Here is a 20,252-nt window from a genome sequence, read left to right on the forward strand (position 1 = left end):
AAATGGTGAGGGTAGGCTGGACAGGAGAGGAACAGGATGTGCAAAGTACAGAGGGGAAAAAGAAGGTGATACCTTGAGAGTCTGCAAGTTGACTGAGGAAGGAGTTTAGACTGAGAACAGAATAATGTTGCAAGAAGAGACTGAAGTGAGAAGTAGGAACCAAAACAACAAGGGACTTGCAAGCTATGTGAAGAAATCTGGACTTTATAATGGTACTAGCTAATGAAGTGAGCCCAGCCATTTATCTTCTTTGAGTTTCAGTCTCCACAGTGTAAAATGGTAGTAACAGCATCTGCTCTGCCTACCAAACAAGATCTGAGTTGTTCAAATAAAATACATATGGACACACAGACAAACGCACAGGCTCACACTGGCTTAGGAAAACTGTCATACATTATCACTACAGCATCTCAAGTCAGTTTCAGAAAATACGAGCAGCTGCCTTCTCTTTCCTCCCATTTCCCTCAACCCCTGTGGAGGAAAAAAAAAGTCCCCTTTGGAAAAGAAAGATTCTCCCCAGTCCTTTGGCAAAGCTTTCTTAAGCAATAATCCATAATGCAATCTTCACTGAAATTGTATTTCGGCCCCCCTCTGCTAAAAATACAAATACACGTGACTTTAGCCTCAGAATGGCCTTTGTCCCTTCCTGCCCCTGGTGTGCACCTTCCTAAGTGGCTGTCTTCGCTGTGGGCGCCAGCCTGTGTGATAACATTATAATTTTGTGTACATTGTCCTCTCAGAGGCCATGCTGAGGCCAGCACGAGGAAATGGCAATTGACAGCAGGCCCAGTCTTCTTTGTGAAAATCTGTGGCTTCCTCCTCTCCGGGATCACTGGGTTTGAGCCACTGGATATGGGTACCTGGTCCCAAGAGGCACGGGAGCAGGTACCATCAGGCCTCTCATTTGAGTGCTTTGTTAAAACAAAAAAAAAAAGACATTTGGTTGCAGTTGGTGGGGCAGTGGAGGTGAGGGGGAGGTTCAAAGAATGGCTTGGGTAGGGAGGCAGGCAATAGACCCAGAACTCAATTTTCTGGACCCATGAACTCTGAGTTGCCAGAATCCAGAACCAAATCTGGCAGGGCCTTAAAAATCAGCAGGGTTAATGGTTTGCATCATCTTTTCACCTACCGTATTACAATAGCTCCCCACTCAAGTAACTTTTATACTGCTAATTAACAACTCAGCAAACATTTGAGAAATATTTATTAAATGCCTAGTCTGAGCTAACACCAGGGATTCAGGGATGAATAAGGTGCAATTAATTGTGCATGGAATTTACACTGGGTAAGGAATCGATTGATTGTGTGATCGGTGCAAAATGCTGATCTTTTGATGAAGAGAAGTTGTTAAAAGGCAACAGCCCACAAGGGGTTAAATGAAAAGCCATATTCAACTTGCCCTAGTGACTCTAATGCTAACATTCAAAAAGGTTCCACCATCATCTCTTTTTGCCTTTACTTATTCTCTTCATTTGCATGGAGAAAGGAGAGCCAAAGCCTCTTACCCATTACCCCACGCATTGAGCCACAGACCCAACAGAGCTCAGATTATCTATTTAATTCTCCAGCCTGCAAGGGGGCATTTACCTATTGTCTCTGTCTTAGCCAAACGTAATGGATTAGTTCAGAGCCCAGAGGGAAAAGGCATGAATACTGTGTTCAGAAGGAAAGCTGTACAGAGAGGAGATATGAATTCAGAGGATGAATTTATAAAAGAGAAAAGTCTAATGAGTTTATAAACAACCCCTGTGAGTCCAGGGGTAGAGTGTGTGCAGTCCAGAGCCACGACTCTCAGTTCACATCTCGGATGGTCCCCTGTGCTCCACCAAAGGCAACCCCACCCCTAAGCTCACCCCAGACCATGGCTACCCACCACCAGGGGGATGAGGTGAGGCTTGGGGGTGCGAAGATAGCCACTCAGGCTACATCAGGCAGACAGAAACATCCACAGCAACTGTGTTTCCTTAGAAACCCCTACCAGCCGAGAATGGGAAAGTACCCACACAGTCAGACAGGACTACTCATGACTCTTTCACCAAAGATCTTATGCTGGAAGGAGGAGTAAGATGTTGTTAGGAAGCTTAATCCTTCAGGAAAGGCCCAAGAAAGCAGCCTCCCACAGAGGCCCAAGGAAGAAACAGGTCTGGTTCCTAAAAAGATGCAGCCACAGGCAGGGAAGCCAGTCAAATCTATACATACACACACACAGGAGATGCCCTGATGAGAAAGCAAGGGAGAGAAAATATCCCGATGGAATATTCTGATGAAATGTGAGTTCCCATAGAGACCCTTTTGTGAATAACCAGGAAATAATCACATGACCTTCACTTCCAACGGGGAACAAATCTGACTGAATCTAATTCTGAAAGTAGCTCAAGCTCTTGCTCTTGCTAGCAAGTTCCAGCTGTTGAACCAGAACTGATTTTCCACCAAGTGATAGCTCTGTGACTCCAGACAAGTTACTCGACTTCTCTGAGCCTTATCTGTGAATGGAAGAGAACAGTCTCTTCCTCAAAACACTGCTTTACATAATACATGTGACATACTTAAGACAGTGTCTGCCTCACTCTAAGAACTCCTTCAAGTCGACAGATAGAGAAGATACAAAGTATTGGGTGTCAACAGGCTCAAGGATGCATTGTACAACACAGGGAATAGAGTCAATATTTGTTAATATCTGTAAATGGAAAGTAACATTTAAAAATTGTATAAAAAATAATTTTAAAAAGTGAAGAAGAAGAATGAATGAATGATGATGATACACACAGGCTTCCCTGATGGCTCAGTGCTAAAGAATCTGCCTCCAATGCAGGAGAAGCAAGAGATACAAGTTCAATCCCTGGGTTGGGGAGATCCCCTGGAGAAGGAAACAGCAATCCTCTGCAGTATTCTTGCCTGGAAAATCCCATGGGCAGAGGGAGTCAGGCATGACTTGGTGACTGAAAACAACGATACATGCACAACATGGAATGAATCACACAGACATCATGTTGAGTGAAAGAAGCCATAAACAAAGAGAACATACTGTATAATTCCATTGATATGAGGTTCAGGAAGAGGCATGACTAACTGATGCTCAGAAAAGCACCTCCAGGGGAGCTGATTGGGAAGGGGCATGAGGGAAAGTGCTGGGATTCTGGAAGTGTTCTGTATATTGTTATGATGGTTATACAGTGTATGTGTGTGCTCAGTCACTCAGTCATGTCTGACTCTGTAGCCTACCAGGCTCCTCTGTCCATGGCATTTTCAGGCAAGAATACTGGAGCAGGTTGCCATTTCCTCCTCCAGGGGATCTTCCCAACCCAGGGACTGAATCCATGTCTCCTGCATCTCCTGCATTGGCAGGCAGATTCTTTACCACTGAGCCACCTGGGAAGCCCCCATACAAGTATATACATATATAAAAACTTCATGCTGTAAACTTAATTTTTTTTCTTTCAAGTCCTATTTATTCCCCATACCAGTTACAATGCTCTGTAAGCACCATACTGTTTTTATGTCACCCTTCAATTCTTTTCTTTAAGAAAATGCAAAGAAGCCTACAGAGTGCCTAGCATGATGTCTGGTCCAGAGGAAATTTTCAGTAAGTGCTAATATCACTTGAAAAAAAAAGTAAAAAGATGGCTACAGCATTCTATTTCCACTGTCATCAATAGCAGCAACATGACAGAGCCTGTGGGTCATCAGTCATCTTCTCTGTTGTCACCACAGGGATGTGACTGCAGGGAGTGAGAAAACTGGGTTGAATTTAGGGTATATGTTGGCTGATGCCTTCTGCAACACATGGGATCTAGAGGTTAATTATTAAAATTCTGATTTTTCTAATAGGAGAACACATACTAAGAACTGGGCAGGAAAGGCATTCTTATCCCTCATGCTCAGTTGAGGAACTCAGGATGGTAAAGACTTGGGTGCTGAAGTCATTTGTCTATGAACACAGCTAGTGGAGCAGAGTCAAGGAAAGAAGGCAAATCTTCATATTCCAAGGTATTTCTATCTGTTTGGAAATTTTCTTTTAAGATATTTAGAGACTAATTCCTTCATCCTGAAGGGAAAAATAAAAACAGGTTGTTTTTTTTCCTAAAAATTTCTACAGAGAAACAGACCTTCTAAATATGAATGAATAAAAGCTTAATTGCCACCTGCATCCACCAGGACATCCAGGCAGAAAACAAAAGGGTAGATCTTGCATTTTAGGCAACAGGAATAGCATTACTCAAAATCACAAAAGTTTAGAATAGCTAGATGCTTTAGAAAACTCTGGTGTAGCTAGAGTATAGATCAAGAAATGAATTACAGAAGAGAGGGAAAAATAAAAGCCAACATTTACTGAATATTTCCTGAGTGCCAGGCACTGTTCTCAGTGATTATATACATGTATAAGCTTACTTCATCATCTCAGTAATTTTACAAGTATGAATTACAATCATCCCCATTTCACAGAAGAGAAAACTGAGATGGTTAAGTACCTTGCTCAAGGTCATTCAGCTAGTAAGTAGTAAAGCACATACATAAACTCTAGAATTAGTCTTAGCCACTGCATTGTTACTGAGAACCTGAAGGCCAAGTTTAAGACAGTTGGCTTCATTATTTGGAATAACAGGAATCTCTTTAAGGCTCTTAAGCTGGGGAATGGCACAGTCAGACTTACTTTTTAGAAAGATTCAGCTGATTGCAATACACAGAATGGGATTCAAGGTGTATGGAACAAAAAACATGATGGCCAGGTAGGAAGCCTTTCAATGTGCAGGGAACTGGTGTTGAGGGTCTGATGGTAGGAAGGATCAATGAGTACAGGGGAGCTGGTGCAGGCTATGCAAGGGGAAGATGTAACAGCACTTGGTGACAGACAGGATGTACAACATAAGAGAGAAGGAAGTATAAAGGATGATCCTTCAAAGTGTAGATTCAGCCTTAATAGGCAGATCCTGCCCTTCAAGTAATGAGGAAAGAGGACAGCCTTACCCTGACAAAGAACAGAGTTCTAGGAGATTGATGATGTTCTTGTCAAGTCTCTGAGCCCAGGTGTGTGAATTCAGAAGGCTGATCCAAATTATAAACATTTTTATGCAGGCTGTCAGCCTCACAATGACACTGCTTGCTTTCTTCATTCTTCTTTTTCCCTCTCTCTCTCTTTCCTCCCTCCCTCCCATTTTCCTTCCTTCTTTCTTTTTCTTTCTTTCTCTCTTTCTTGCTAATGAGTGCAACCATATTAGGTTTCTTTATTTTAAAATAACAAATGCAACATGCAGAAAATTCAAGCAATATGAAAAACAAAACAAAACAAAAAAGTTGCCTGAAATCTTACCACCATTAACACCTTGGTAAAGGGCTCTCCAGGCATTCATGACTGCACAGCACACACACACACACACATTCACATACTCTGTTTTTACTTTCGAAACCCACTTTTTTCACTTATGCTCTCATGGAAAGAAAGTAAATGAAGCTGGAGCAAAGTCACCTTTTTCAGTGCCGAAGTGTTACTTCATTAACTGTATGTATCACAGTCTATTATGAACCCAACAACAGCCAAGCGAGGAGATGGGCAATTCCTCTCCCTTCATAATATCTATTAAGCTGGATAAAACTAAAAAAATCAACCATTTCAAGCACTCGGGAAATTTACCAAAAGCATAGAACAATCTGAGAAACATTGATGTTTGAAAAATCTTGGGTCACAGCAGTGAGAATCTGCTATATTCTTGCCTGGAACTGCCTCCATTTCCATCACCATCAGGCTCTGTTGATGTGAAGCTCAAAGAGGGCAGGACAAACCTCAAAGACCAGTGGCTTCTCCACCAGGTAGAAAGGGGCTCCCTGGACTCGAGGGGTGGGCGATAACCACTCTCAGGGGTATTTTCAGTGGAAGGGATGAACCTTGAATGGTCAGTGGGGACAGTCAATGGCTCCACAAGTCTGAGATTGCAGTCATGGGTGAGATAAGCATGTTTTTGGCTGAGGCTACTAATGTGCCCACATAGTCCTGATTAATCTCAAGACTGAGCACAAATACACAGGTCACAGAAAAAAAAGCACAATGTAAAGTTGAATCCAGGGCATCTCAACTTTGAATGAGCTCTTTCCTCCACAAACAGTTCCAAGGCAGCCTTCTTGGCTTGAAGTGTTTGAACACAACCTCTGTCTGACTGTTGGCTAACTACTAGGCTGTGGAAGCAAACACAGAGCAACTCTTAGGCCCAAACCAAACAAAAAATGCTGAGCATAGACCTTAGCACTGTACACTGAGAGAAGAGGGAGACAGAGCTCACAGATTTAGCTCATGAAGGTTATTAAACAAAGATGCAGACAGACCAAAAAATGAAAAAAAGGAACAATAGCAACAATTCATGCCGCTAAAATATATTAACAAAATGTCCAGATTCCAACCAAGATATTATGAGACAAGCAAAGCAGAAGGAAAGCAGAACCCAGACCGTGGGGTAGGGTGGGGAGGTAGTCAGTAGACACTGTCTCTGAGTGTCCCAGATGTTGGATTATCCAGAACAAGACTTCAAAGCAGAAGTTATAAATGATCCAAGAACAAATGAATTTCAAAACTTTGTAACACATCTCTAAGCAACAGTGGGTAGAAATAACTAATTATTTCCTCTTAATTTCTTCTCTGTTTTGCAAACTTGGCTTGGAAGGGGTTGAAATTGGTGGTCAATGTGTGTCAGCAACAGAAGAGAGAAAGGACAGAAAAACCATTTGAAAAAGTACTGATACAAATTTTCCCACGTTGGTGGAAATCTACACCACCAGATTTTAAGTGTTGAAATCTTAATCTACAACTTCAAGAAGCTCAATGAGCCACAAAGTAAGATGAATACAAAGAGATCTACACCTACACACATCATAGTCACACTGCTGAAAGACACAAAGAAAAATCCAAGTAGCAACAGAAATCTATAATGAGTCCCCTGCATACGAGACGTACATTTCCAATATTTTGTCATCATAAGCAGTGCTAGAATGAACATGTGTATGATCATCTCCTCAGGATAATTTCCTTGAAGTGGAATTGTTCAGTCAAAAGATATCCTCATTAAGTAACCCTGTTTGTCCTCTAACACAGGGTTAGCCCTTGTACAGGGAACTTGCTCTTCTCTTTACTTTTTAAGTCTCAGATGCATGCTGTTCACTCTTCTTGGAACTCTCTACCACATCCGTTCTTCCACAGCTAATTACGTCTAGTAATTCAAGTCTCAACTTAAATATTTTCCTGGAGAGACCTTTCATGATCACTCAACCAAAAGTAGAGCCCACCCAACCACTCCTATCTCTCTCTCTTATAGAACCCCAGTTATTTCCTTTATAGCATTTGCCACATTTTATAATTGAAGTCAATTCTGTGATTCACTGTTTAATGTCTCTCTACACCTATTAAGACAGGGACATTGTCTCTCCTGTTCCCCACCATATATTAATACTTAATGCCAGGCACATAACAGAGACTTAATAAATGTTCACTGAATAAATTTGCTTTGCTAAGGCAAACACATGCTATGCTATGCTAAGTCACTTCAGTCGTGTCCGACTCTGTGTGACCCCATAGACGGAAGCCCACCAGGCTCCCCCGTCCCTGGGATTCTCCAGGCAAGAACACTGGAGTGGGTTGCCATTTCCTTCTCCAATGTGTGAAAGTGAAAAGTGAAAGTGAAGTCGCTCAGTCGTGTCCGACCCTTAGCGACCCCACGGACTGCAGCCCACCAGGCTCCTCCATCCATGCTAGAATTTTTTAAAATAAAAATCTCTGCTGTAACTAGCCTGGCCCCAACCTCACTATCAAACTCCCCATCTTTGGTTTTATTGGCCATTCTGTCCTTCCTTTTTTGATAGGCAGCCCCTGTCTTATCTCTCCTGGATTTCTACTAATAATTTGACCCCATACCCTGATTTTTATAACTTGCTTTGGACACAATGTATCCTGCTAGATAAACTGTCATGCCCCTCCAACAGAGGAATCACCTTCCAGCAACACACACTGAGCCTCTGCTTAGCAATGATCTGGGTTTTCACTGCAGCAGTTCTTTAGGTCAACCTGCATGGCCCAAGACTGCAAGCTACTCTAGTTGAATCATCAGGAGTGAAGGGCTAGGTTCCTCAGTGGTCCATAGGAGAGACCATCCTTCCTGCAGTGCAGAAATCAGTGCATGCTTGGAAGATTTGAGTTAAGAAAGGAGATTATGCATTATCACAACTGACACAAGGGACTGCAGCACATTGCTCACTAGAGCACAATAGCAGGCACGTGCCAGAGTGGACCTATAAATGGACATCAGCTTATTTGTGTGTTCATTGTTGGTATCTACAAATGGAATAGTCCACTGTGAGCTGAGGGCTTCATTTCTGTCATTTGGGATTTTTTGTTTGTTTTTGCTTTTGTGTTTTACTGAAGTATAGTTGATGTACAATATTATAAATGCTACAGGTGTACAAGATAGCGATTCACAAATTTTAAGGGTCAGACTCATAGTTATTACAAAACATTGGCTATATTCCCTGTGTTGTACAACATATCCTTGTAGCTTATATTATACATAATAGTTTGTACCTCTTACTCGCCTACTCCTATACTTCCCTTCCTCCTTCCTTTCCCATTGGTAACCACTAGCTTGTTTTCTGTGTTTCTGAGTCTGCTTCCATTTTTGTTGTGTTCACTAGTTTGTTGTATGTTTTAGATTCTACTTGTAAATAATATCATACAGTATTTTTCTTTTACCATCTGACTTATTTCACTTAGCAAAATAACCTCCATATTGCTGCAAATGGCAAAATTTCATTCTTTATTATAGCTTAGTAATATTCCATTGTGTGTATATATACATATATAGGTGTGTGTGTGTGTGTGTATATATATATATATATATATCAGTTGATGGACACTTAAGCCACTTCCATATGTTGGCAGCTGCAAATAACACGAACTGTTATGAACATTGGGATGCATGTATCTTTTTGAATTAATGTTTTTGTTTTGTTTTTTAGGTTATATTCAGGAGTGGGATTGCTTCCATAAGGAAAACAACAGCGTGAGTGAGGTGATTAATGTGGTTCAGTTTACCACAGTCCCTACCACTCCCTAATGTCAACTGCACCATGTTAATCACCTCACTCACGCTGCTGCTTTCCTTATGGTAAAGAAAAACACGTGTCCTGGACCTCTCTAGGGAATGAAACACAGATCGAAAGAGCTCTGATTTCTTACATTAAAATCACTTTCTCCACTGAGACCCCAAACCTGAAGGGCCCCCTTCCCCTCAGTCACCTCTCTCCGTCAGTTTGCCACACAACTCCTGTCCTCTCTCCAGTTCTCTGTACACCAGTTCATCAGTCTGCACAAAGGGGCTTTCTTCTTGATCCTCTCTCGCTCTACCAATAAGAAGGCTGCAGAAGCCATTTGATAGCATCTGTAAAACAGTGATGAGCTTCCCTCAGGCAAGTACCCAAGGATACATGCTAACATGCTGAGTGTTGTTCATTGTTTACCCTCCTCTAAGTGACACTCATAGAAGTGGTACGCAGGGCTTCTCTGGTGGTCCAGTGGTAAAGAGTCTGCCTTGCAATGCAGAGGACACCGATTCAGTCCCCGGTTGGGGAAGATCCCATATGCCATGGAGTAACTAAGCCTGCGAGCAGCAGCTATTGAGCCCATGCACCACAACTACTGAAGCCCACACACCTGGAGCCCTTGCTCTGCAACAAGAGAAGCTACTGGAATGAGAAACCCACACATCACGATGAAGAGTAGTCCCCGCTCCCCACAACTAGAGGAACCCGGCACACAGAAACAAAGATCCAGCACAGCCAAAAATAAATAAATGCATAAATAAATAAAAAAACAGAAGTGGTGCACAACCCATGGGCAGACAATGCTAAGGAGTATTTCAGGTCCAGACTCTACTACAGACCTATAAGTTGACTAAATTCTATAGAGAAAATCTCAGCATTGTGGGAAAGAGGAGTAGAGCAAAAGGAATTCTGTTATAACCTGTGTTGCTAAAGACAGGGGATGAGCAGATGGGAAGCGATGAATCTGGAATATAGTCATGGAAAGATTCATATATTGCTATATTTCATTGTGGCCTTACTGTATGCTACACACCTGATATCCATGCTGCTGCTGCTGTTAACTCACTTCAGTTGTGTCCGACTCTGTGCTACCCCACAGACGGCAGCCCACCAGGCTCTGACGTCCCTGGGATTCTCCAGACAAGAACATCCGAGTGGGTTGCCATTTCCTTCTCCAATGCATGAGAGTGGAAAGTGAAAAGTGAAAGTGAAGTCACTTAGTCGTGTCTGACTCTTCACGACCCCCTGGACTGCAGCCCACCAGCCTCCTCCATCCATGGGATTTTCCAGGCAAGAGTACTGGAGTGGGTTACCATTGCCTTCTCCGTTATATCCATGATTTCATTGATCTCATTTAATTCTTTTAAAAAACCTTTATAGCTATTTTTATTTTCAGTTTACAAAAAGGGTAGCCTGAGCCCCAGAGAGATTAAGTCATATTCCAAAGACACACAGATAGTTAAGTAAGTGAAAAAGCCATGGTTCAATTTTAGGACCTGAATTATGAAGGGCAATGTAATTTTGCTTCTCTGTAGTTAAAGGGTAAAAGAAGAAGTTGCATTTATTAAGCAAATATTATATACCAGAAAGTGAAGAGGAACTAAAGAGCCTCTTGATGAAGGTGAAAGAGAAGAGTGAAAAAGCTGGCTTAAACTGGGATGACCCTGAGGTATGGGATGGGGAAAGAGGTGGGAGGGGGGGTTCAGGATGGGGGACACATGTATCCCCATGACTGATTCATGTCAATGCATGGCAAAAACCATTACAATACTGTAAAGTAATTAGCCTCAAATTAAAATAAATAAATTAATTGAAAAAAAAACTCAACATTCAAAAAAATGAAGATCATGGCATCTGCTCCTATCACTTTATGGCAAATAGATGGGGAAAATGTGGAAACAGTGTCAGATTTCATTTTCTTGGGCTCCAAAATCACAGCAGATGGTGACTGTAGCCATGAACTTAAAATACACTTGCTCCCTGGAAGAATAGCTAAGACAAACCTAGACAGCATATTAAAAAGCAGAGATATCACTTTGCTGACAAAGGTCCATCTAGTCAAAGCTATGGTTTTCAGTAGTCATGTATGGATGTGAGAGTTGGACCATAAAAAAAGGCTGAGTGCCAAAGAATTTATGCTTGTGAATTGTGGTGCTGGAGAAGACTCTTGAGTGTCCCTTGGACAGCAAGGAGATCAAACCAGTCAATCCTAAAGGAAATCAGTCCCGAATATTCATTGGAAGGACTGATGTTGAAGCTGAAGCTCCAACACTTTGGCCACATGATGCGAAGAGCTGACTCATTGGAAAAGACCCTGATGCTGGGAAAGATTGCGGGGAAGAGAAAAAGCGGGTGACAGAGGATGAGATGGTTGAATGGTATCACTGACTCAATGGACATGAATTTGAGCAAACAGGGGGATAGTGAAGGACAGGGAAGCTTGGTGTGCTGCAGTTCATGGGGTCACAGAGTCAGACATGACTTAGGGACTGAACAACAAGGTAGGTTTTGTTTTTTGTTTTTTAACAAAAACAAGAAAAATATGAAACTGCTCTGTTGAGGTATAACTTACATACCATAGAATTCACTGTCTTTAAGTATACAGTTCCAAGATTTTTAGTGTATTTCCAAAATGCCACAATCTAATTTTAGAACATTCCCATCACCCTGAAACGATGCCTTGTGTCTATATGTAGCCAGTCCCTGTTCCTACCCTCTGCTCCCGGCAACAACTAATCTACTTTCTTCTTCTTGAGATTAGCTTTTCTCCGTAGTTCTTATAATTAGAATGATATAATATGTAAACTTTTACATTGGGCTTATTTTACTGAGCATATTTTTGAGGTTCATCCATGTTTTAGCATCTCATTGCTTTTTATTTCATCGTATGGATATACACCATTTTATAGGTTCTTCTACCAGATCAAGAACATTTGAATTGATTTCATTGTTTTATAAATAATGCTGCTGTGAGAATTCCCAAACAAGTCTTTTGTTACACGAGTTTTCACATGAATAGGTATCCATGAGGGGAATTCTGAGTCATATGGTAAATTCCTGTTTAACATTTTAAGAAACTCAAATTGTTTTCCAGAGTAGCTCCATACACATCAGGGAGAAACATAGCCTAACCAACACAGTCACCTATCTGGCCCGGTAGATGTTCAAGTTTGCAACCATCAGTCTGCACTGGGCTATGCTTTGTGCCATCATAGGAAACTCTACTTCACATAGACAAAGAAAATCCAGCTTTACTAGGATATGTGTTAAGTGTTAGTCCCTCAGTCCTGTCTCATTGTTTGCAACTCCATAGACTGTACACCCCCAGGTCTGTCCATGGAATTTTCCAGATAAGAATGCTAGAGTGGGTAGCAATTCTCTTCTCCAGGGGATCTTCCCAACCCAGGGATCAAACCTGGGTCTCCTGCCTTGCAGGCAGATTCTTTACTGTCTGAACCACCAGGGTAGCCCCCTACTAGAATGTACATATTTAAAAACTGAATAGTCTGTGGTGAAAAGAATCAGCAATTTAGGACAGCATTCACTGTAAAGCAAAGTCCCCCTGGGGCAGTTGTATTTAAAAAAAAAAAAAGGCTTCCAATTCATCTCTTCATATCCAATATGCAAAATAATACGGAAAAATTGGAGGTGTTCCAAATAAAAGAAGGTGGCCTTTAAGTTGTGTTATTAATCCTGTTTTACAGAAGAAGAAACTGGGACTCAGAGAAGTTCAGCAATTAGCCCAGAGTCACAAAGCTGGTGGGAAATGGTCTGGTTGGAACTCAACTCCACGTCCTTAGGAACTGAGCTAAGGCCTCTATCTGTACCAGAGTTGCCCACTAAGGGCCATTGCCCTCACATAGAATAAATTTGCCTCCTTAACTTCTGTGATTCCAGTGCCAATCATAATGTTTGACACACAGAAGATGCTCTATAAGTATCTTTTAAATGAATAAAAGTGCTCCATAAATATATGTGATAAAAATGTTATATTTTGATAACCAATATGGATTTTCAGGTGGGAGAGAAAAAAATAAGTTCTGCATAACTGTCTTAATGTAACTGAATATTCAAGTGTTACTGGATGAAAAAAGATCATATATTTACTAATGCTTTCCATGTACAGGGTATTGTACTTGTTGCTATGGGATTTGAGGGAATGTTATATAGTGCCTGAGCCACACTGGTTTTAGAAAGCTACTAGGAAAGGAAACCGGTTTCTTAAGTACCCAGCTGCCCTACTGTTTCTGTTTCCTTTAAGCCCCACAACAACCCTAAGCCTATATATAAACAATTTCATCTCCTATCCAAAAATGACCTGCTCAAAGTCACCCATATTTGGTGAAGCCCTCTTCTTTGCATTGCACCACAAAAGGTTTGAAAATCTACATTTGTGATCCAAGAATCAGATAAGAACAGAGGAAAACAACCCTTGAACTGTTACAAGCCAGTTCAAGACTCACTGCAGAAATGTTACGAATTAAAAGGAAAGTGACTCTGAGCCTCAGTTTCCTCATTCATAGAATGGGTCATAAATGTGCCCCCTTCCCAGTAGGGTTGTAAAGGTCAGTTGCTTCAACGGACATGGAAGGACTTTTGAGACAGCAAGTATAAGATTCCCTGTCCTAATTCCTTGACGGGGCCTCTGTCCTCTTACCATTTTTCAAAACTATTTTTTCCAAGATCGCCAGTGACCTCCTGCAAATCAAGTGGTAACATTTTCACAGTCTTTTTCAGCCGCGTTCCCCCTGCAACCTTTTGGAATCTTTGATACCAGTATCTACTCCCTCTTCCTTGTTCTGAAACACTCTGCCGCCACATCTCTGTATTTACCTTTCTCTCATGCAGGTGCTCACACATGTGCTCCCCCACACACCATCCATCATTCTCTTCTGACCATTCCTTCTCTCGTTCCGTTCCTCTCTCCAATATCTTCACGTACCTCTTCCCTAAGATATGCCTCGAATCTTTCATTTCTCCCTATACTTTCTCTGCTTTATAGCTAGGTGCTCTGATCCTGTATAACGGCTTCAATAATCCCATCTATATGGACATCAAATTTATTTCTCCTGTTTGACATTTTCACTTCTAATAAGTGCTATCAGAGAGCATAAAAGCACCTTCCAACAGGTACCTGAGTCAGTTCTAGCACATTTTATCTGTAGTCATGAAATAATAATTTCTCCCCTGTGTTAATGTGGATTTTTTATAGACAGTAGTGTCATAAAGTCTGGACTATGAAAATAATCAGACCCAAGTTCTAAACTTGGTTTAGTCTTCTCAACTATAAAATGGAAATTAAACATAACATCACTTAAAAAAATTAACTGTCATTAAAGATTGTTAACAGTGACTGAAATACCAAGGGCTGAGTGCTCAGCATGGTGTCCAATTTCTAGTAAATACAGTAAACAACAGCTATATTAGTAGTAGAAGCATTCATTGGTACTACAATCAGAGGTCAGCAAACTTCTCTGTAAAAGGATGGAGAGTGAATATTTTAGCCTTTCAGGACATATAGGGTCACTGTCATATTTTGCTCTTTGTTTGTCTGTGTTATTGTCAGGGTTTTCCAGAGAAACAGAGCAAATATTTATTTGGAATTGGCGCATGTGATTTTGAAGACTGAGACGTCCCAGGATCTACAGTTGGCAAGCTGGAGCCACAGGGAGAGCCAATGATGTAGTTCTAAGTCCAGGTCTGAAGGTCTGAGAACCAGGAGAACTGATGGTGTGAGCTCCAGTGTGACTCTCAGTCTGAAGGCAGGAGAATTATGTCCCAGCTTGAAAACAGTCAAGTAGAGAGAAAGAATTCTCCTTACTCAACACTTTTGTTTATCTAGCCTTCAACAAATTGGGTGAAGGCCACCCACACACACGGAAAGACAATCTGCTTTATTCAGCCTATTGATTTATATATCAAACTCATCTAAAAACGTCTTTGAAGATATACCCAGAGAATAAAATTTAACCAAATATCTGGATACATCAAATATTGGGCTTCCCTGATAGTTCAGTTGGTAAAGAATCTGCCTGCAATGCAGGAGACCCTGGTTCGATTCCTGGGTCAGGAAGATCCGCTGGAGAAGGGAAAGGCCACCCACTCCAGTATTCTTACCTGGAGAATTACATGGACTGTAAGTCCATGGGGTCACCAAAGTTGGACATGACTGAGCAACTTTCATTCACTGGATACCTCTTGACTCCACCAACTTGACATACAAAATTCAGTTCAGTTCAGTTCAGTTCAGTCGCTCAGTCGTGTCCGACTCTCCGCGACCCCATGAATCACAGCACGCCAGGCCTCCCTGGCCATCACCAACTCCCGGAGTTCACTCAAACTCATGTCCACAGAGTCGGTGATGCCATCCAGCCATCACATTATGTTTGTTTGTTTTAGAGCCATCTAAAAAATGTAAAAATCATTCTTATCTGGTGGGCCACATATAAACACTACATAGGCCAAATTTACCCCTTGCACAATCTGGTCTAGAACCTCCAATACAATGAAGCTGTGAGACCAGATCTCCCATCTTTATCTTGATCAACAGAGGAAACTTTCTGTTTTTTCATCATTACGTGTCACATTAACTATGGGTTTCTCACAGATATGATTTACAGTTAGAAATTCTTCCTGCTTCTAGTTCATTGGGAGATTTTGTCATGAATGTTGAATTTTTTCAAATAGCTTCCTAGGTGGCACTAGTGATAAAGAATTTGCTTGCCTTAAGAGACCCAGGTTCAATCCCCAGGTCAGGAAGATCCCCGAGAAGAGGGCATGGCAACCCACTCCAGTATTCTTGCTGAAGAATCTCCATGGACACAGGAGTCTGGCAGGCTACATACAGTCCATAGTGTCGCAAAGAGTGGGACACAACTGAAGTGACTTAGCACACAACACGCATGCACACACAAGATAATACGGTTTTTATATTTTAATAATACAGTGTATTATATCAGTTTGGGGATGTTAAATTTACCTTGCATTCCTGTAATAAATTCTACTTGGTTGTGGCATAAAATCTTCTTTTTATATGGTTGTGAATTCAACTTCCTAATATTTTATTGAGGGTTTTTGCATCTATATTCATGACGAATATTGATCTGTAGTTTCACTCTCCTGTGATACCTTGTTTGGCTTTGATATCAGGTTAATACTAGCTTCATAGAATAAGCTGGGAAGTGGTCCCTCCTCTTTTATATTGCAAATGATTAGCATTAGTTCTTTAAAAGTTTGTTAGAACTCTCAAGTTAAAGTCATCTGGGCCCTGGGTTTTCTTTATGGGAAAGTTTTAAATTATTCATTTAGTTTCTCTACTTACTATAAGTCTATTCACATTTTCAAACTCTCTTTGAATTGGTTTTGTTAATTTATGTCTTTCTGGGAATTTGTCCATTTTATCTAAGTCGCCTTATTTGTTGGCATGAAGTTGTTCATAGAATTCTCTTACAAATAGTTTAATTTCTGTAAGGTCATTAATGATTGCTATAGACTGAATGTTTGTGCCCCCTAAAATTCATATGTTGAAATCTAACCCCCAGTTAATGATTTGGAGTGGAGCCTTTGGGAAGTGATTAGTTTATAAAGCTAGAGTTTTCATGAATGGAATTTCTGCCTTTGTAAAAGATATATCAGGGCTTCCCAGGTGGCTCAGTGGTAAAGAATCCGCCTGCCAATGAAGGAGATGCAGAAGACTCAGGTTCAATCTCTGGGTCAGGAAGATCCCCTGGAGGAGGAAATGGCAACTCACTTCAGTATCCTTGCCTGGAAAATCCCATGGACAGAGGAGCCTGGTGGGCTACAGTCCATTGGGTCACAAAGAGTTGGACACAACTGAGCATCTGAGCACACGCACACACAAAAGAGATCCCCAAGAACTCCCTAGCCCCTTCTGTCATGTGAGGACCCCGCTAGAAGATGAAACAGGAAGTAGGCCCTCACAGGAAAACGCTCACACTTGATGTCAGGCTTCCAGGCCTCCAGGACTGCGAGAAATAAATTTCTGTTATTTACAAGCCACCTAATCCGTGGTATTTTGTTACAGCAACCTGAACTGAGTATGACAGAAATGCCACATTGATTGATATTGGTCATTTGTGCTTTCTCTCTCTTTTTTCTTCATCAGTCTAGCAAAATGTTTGTAAATTTTGTCAATATTTTTATTGTATTTTTAGTTTTGCCTATGATCTCTTATTTTCTGCTTTCCATTGATTTTCTGTTTCTGTCTCATTTTTTTTTCCACTATACTTTTTCCTTGTCAGCCTTCTGCTTGCTTTGGGTTTAGTTTGTTCTTATTTTTTAAAGTGGAAACTTAGGTAACTGACTCGAAATCTTTCTGTTCTTCTAACATAGTCATTGAAAGCTATAAATTTTCCTCCAAGTACTGTGTTAGCTTACCCTGTAAAATTTGGTATGTTTTGTTTCCATTTTCATTCAGTACAAAAGATTTTCTAATTTACTCTGTTTTTTTTAATTTGACTCAGTTTATTTATAATTGTATTGCCTAGTTTCCAAATATTTGTTAATTTCCCAAATTTCTTTCAGTTATTGATTTTTAACTTGATATAATTTTGGCTGGAGGATGTATTTTGAATGACTTTAATTCTTTTAAATTTGCTAAGGTTCGCTTTATGGTCTAGCTTCTGTCTGTCCTGGACAATGTTATATGTGTGCCTGAAACGAATATGAATTCTGCCACTGTTGAGTGGAGTGTTCTGTAATTGTCACCTAGGTCAAAATGGTTGATAATATTGTTAAAGTCATCTATATACTTGCTGATTTTGTGTCTAGTTTTATATCAGTTACTGAGAGTAGAATATTGACATCAATTGTTATTATTGAATTGCTTATTTCTCTTTTTAATTATTTCCATTTTTTTTTCTTTCTGTATTTTGGGACTCCGTAGTTAAGGTTTACAATTTTTTTATAGCATCCTGAGGAATTGTCCCCAGTAACACATTTTGTCTTAAAATCTATTTTGTTTGATAGTAATATAATGACTCTAGCTCTCTTTTGGTTATATGCATGGTATATCTTTGTCCATCCTTTTACTTTCAACCTATTTGACTCTTTAAATCTAAAGAGTATGTCTTATAGAAAGCATATAGTTGGATCTTTTTATTATCTAGTCCGGTGATCTGCTTTTAATAGGAGAGATAATCACATCTAATAAAAATTCTATTTACAATTAATGTGATGTTTACATTTAATATAATATTAATATGGTTAGATTTACATCTGTATTTTGAAAGTTGTTTTCCTTATGTCTCAAGACTTTTGTGTTCCTCTTATACTACTTACTTTGGAGTAAAATAGATACTTTCTAGTGTATTATTTTACTTCCTTGTTGGATTTTTTCACACTGTCCTTTGAGTTATTTTCTTAGTGGTTTTTCCCAGGATTCTAATATGCTTCCTAATCAATTAGAATATACTTCAGATTAATACTAACTTAATTCCAATAAAGTGTAGAAACTTTGTTCCAATATCTATTTGCTTTCTTCACCTTGGTTCTATTATAGTCATATGTTACATTATTACAGGTTCAGTTCAGTTCAGTTCAGTTGCTCAGTTGTGTCCGACTCTTTGCGACCCCATGAATCACAGCACACCAGGCCTCCCTGTCCATCACCAACTCCCGGAGTTCACTAAAACTCATGTCCATCGAGTCGGTGATGCCATCCATCCATCTCATTCTCTGTCGTCCCCGTCTCCCATATGCCCCCAAATACAATTTTATAATTATTGTTTGATGTGATTGTTTTTTCAGTCAGTCAAAAGAAAAACAATATACATATTTACTCTCATTTGTACTTACCTGCATAATTACAAATGCTGTCTATTCATGTGAATTCAAACTATCATGTGGTGTCATGTCCTTCCAGCCCCCAAACTCTTTTCACTAATGTTTATAAGGCAGGTCTGCTGGCAACAAATTCTCTAAACCTTTTTTATCTTAGAATATCTTTATTTCACATTCATTTGTGAAAAACAGTTTTGTTGGATATAGAATTCTTAGTTTACGGTTTTTATCTTTCAGCATTTTGATGTCATCATACTGCCTTCTGGCCTCTATTGTTTCTAATGAGTTTGCTGTTAATCTTATTGTGGTTTCTGTGTATGCAATGAGTTATTTTACTTTTGCTGCTATTAGGATTATCTCTTTATGTTTGACTTTTAATCATTTGACATCATGCTTCTAGTCAGAGGTTTCTTTGTATTTATCTTACTTGTAGTTTATTGACGTTCCGGGATGTTCAGATTAAATTTTTAATTAAATCTGGGAAGTTTGGGGCCATTAATTATTTAAATATTTTCTTTCTCTTCTTTATCTCTCTCATCTCCTTCAGGGGCTCCCATTAAATATATATTGATATGTTTCATGGTAATCCACGTATCTCTGAAACTGTTCATACTTTTCATTCCTTTTTCTTTCTATTCCTCAAATTGGATAAATGCTAGTTACAGATATTAAAGTTCACCAATTCTTTCTTCTGACATCTTTAATTTGCTCTTGAGCATTTTCCATTTCAATTATTGAACTTTTCAACTCTAGAATTTCCATTGGGTTCTTTTTTATAATTTCTATATCTTTATTCTCTACTTAATGAGTCATTGTCGGCATATATTCCTTATTTTTTACAATGTGATTTCTTTTTAATCTAACATCTTGTGAAGCTGCTTTGAAGACATTTTCTATGAAGTCCAAACCTGGGCCCCTCAGAGATAGTTTCTATTTACTATTTTTTTCCTACACATGCATCATAATTTGCTGTATCTGTACATGCTACATTTTTTGCTGAAAATCTACATTTAAGATAATACATTGAAGGAATTCTGGATTTTTTTATTCCCAGAGGCTTTTTGTTTGTTTTCAGGGTTTTTGTTGTTGTTTATTTCCTTAATGACTTTGCTGGACTAATCCTATAGAATATGTCTCCCCCAAAATGTGCAACTGTTAATGTTTATGCTCAGTTTTTTGCTTTTTTTAAAATTCCTGTTTTTATCTTAACCCTGGCTTCCTAGGGTTTACTCTAGCTTAGCAGGCACCCAATGATTGGTCAAAAGTAGTACTCAAATACTTCGGTTTAGTAAGATATCTGCCCTTCTCTGATGAACCTGTAGGTGGGTTGAAGAACATATTAAATTTCAAGCACTTTACAACTGCCCAGTTTACTT

This window comes from Moschus berezovskii, chromosome 4, assembly GCF_049115385.1.
Source record: "Moschus berezovskii isolate FMDL1 chromosome 4, NW_MosBer_1.0, whole genome shotgun sequence".
NCBI classification, from domain to species: Eukaryota; Metazoa; Chordata; class Mammalia; order Artiodactyla; family Moschidae; genus Moschus; species Moschus berezovskii.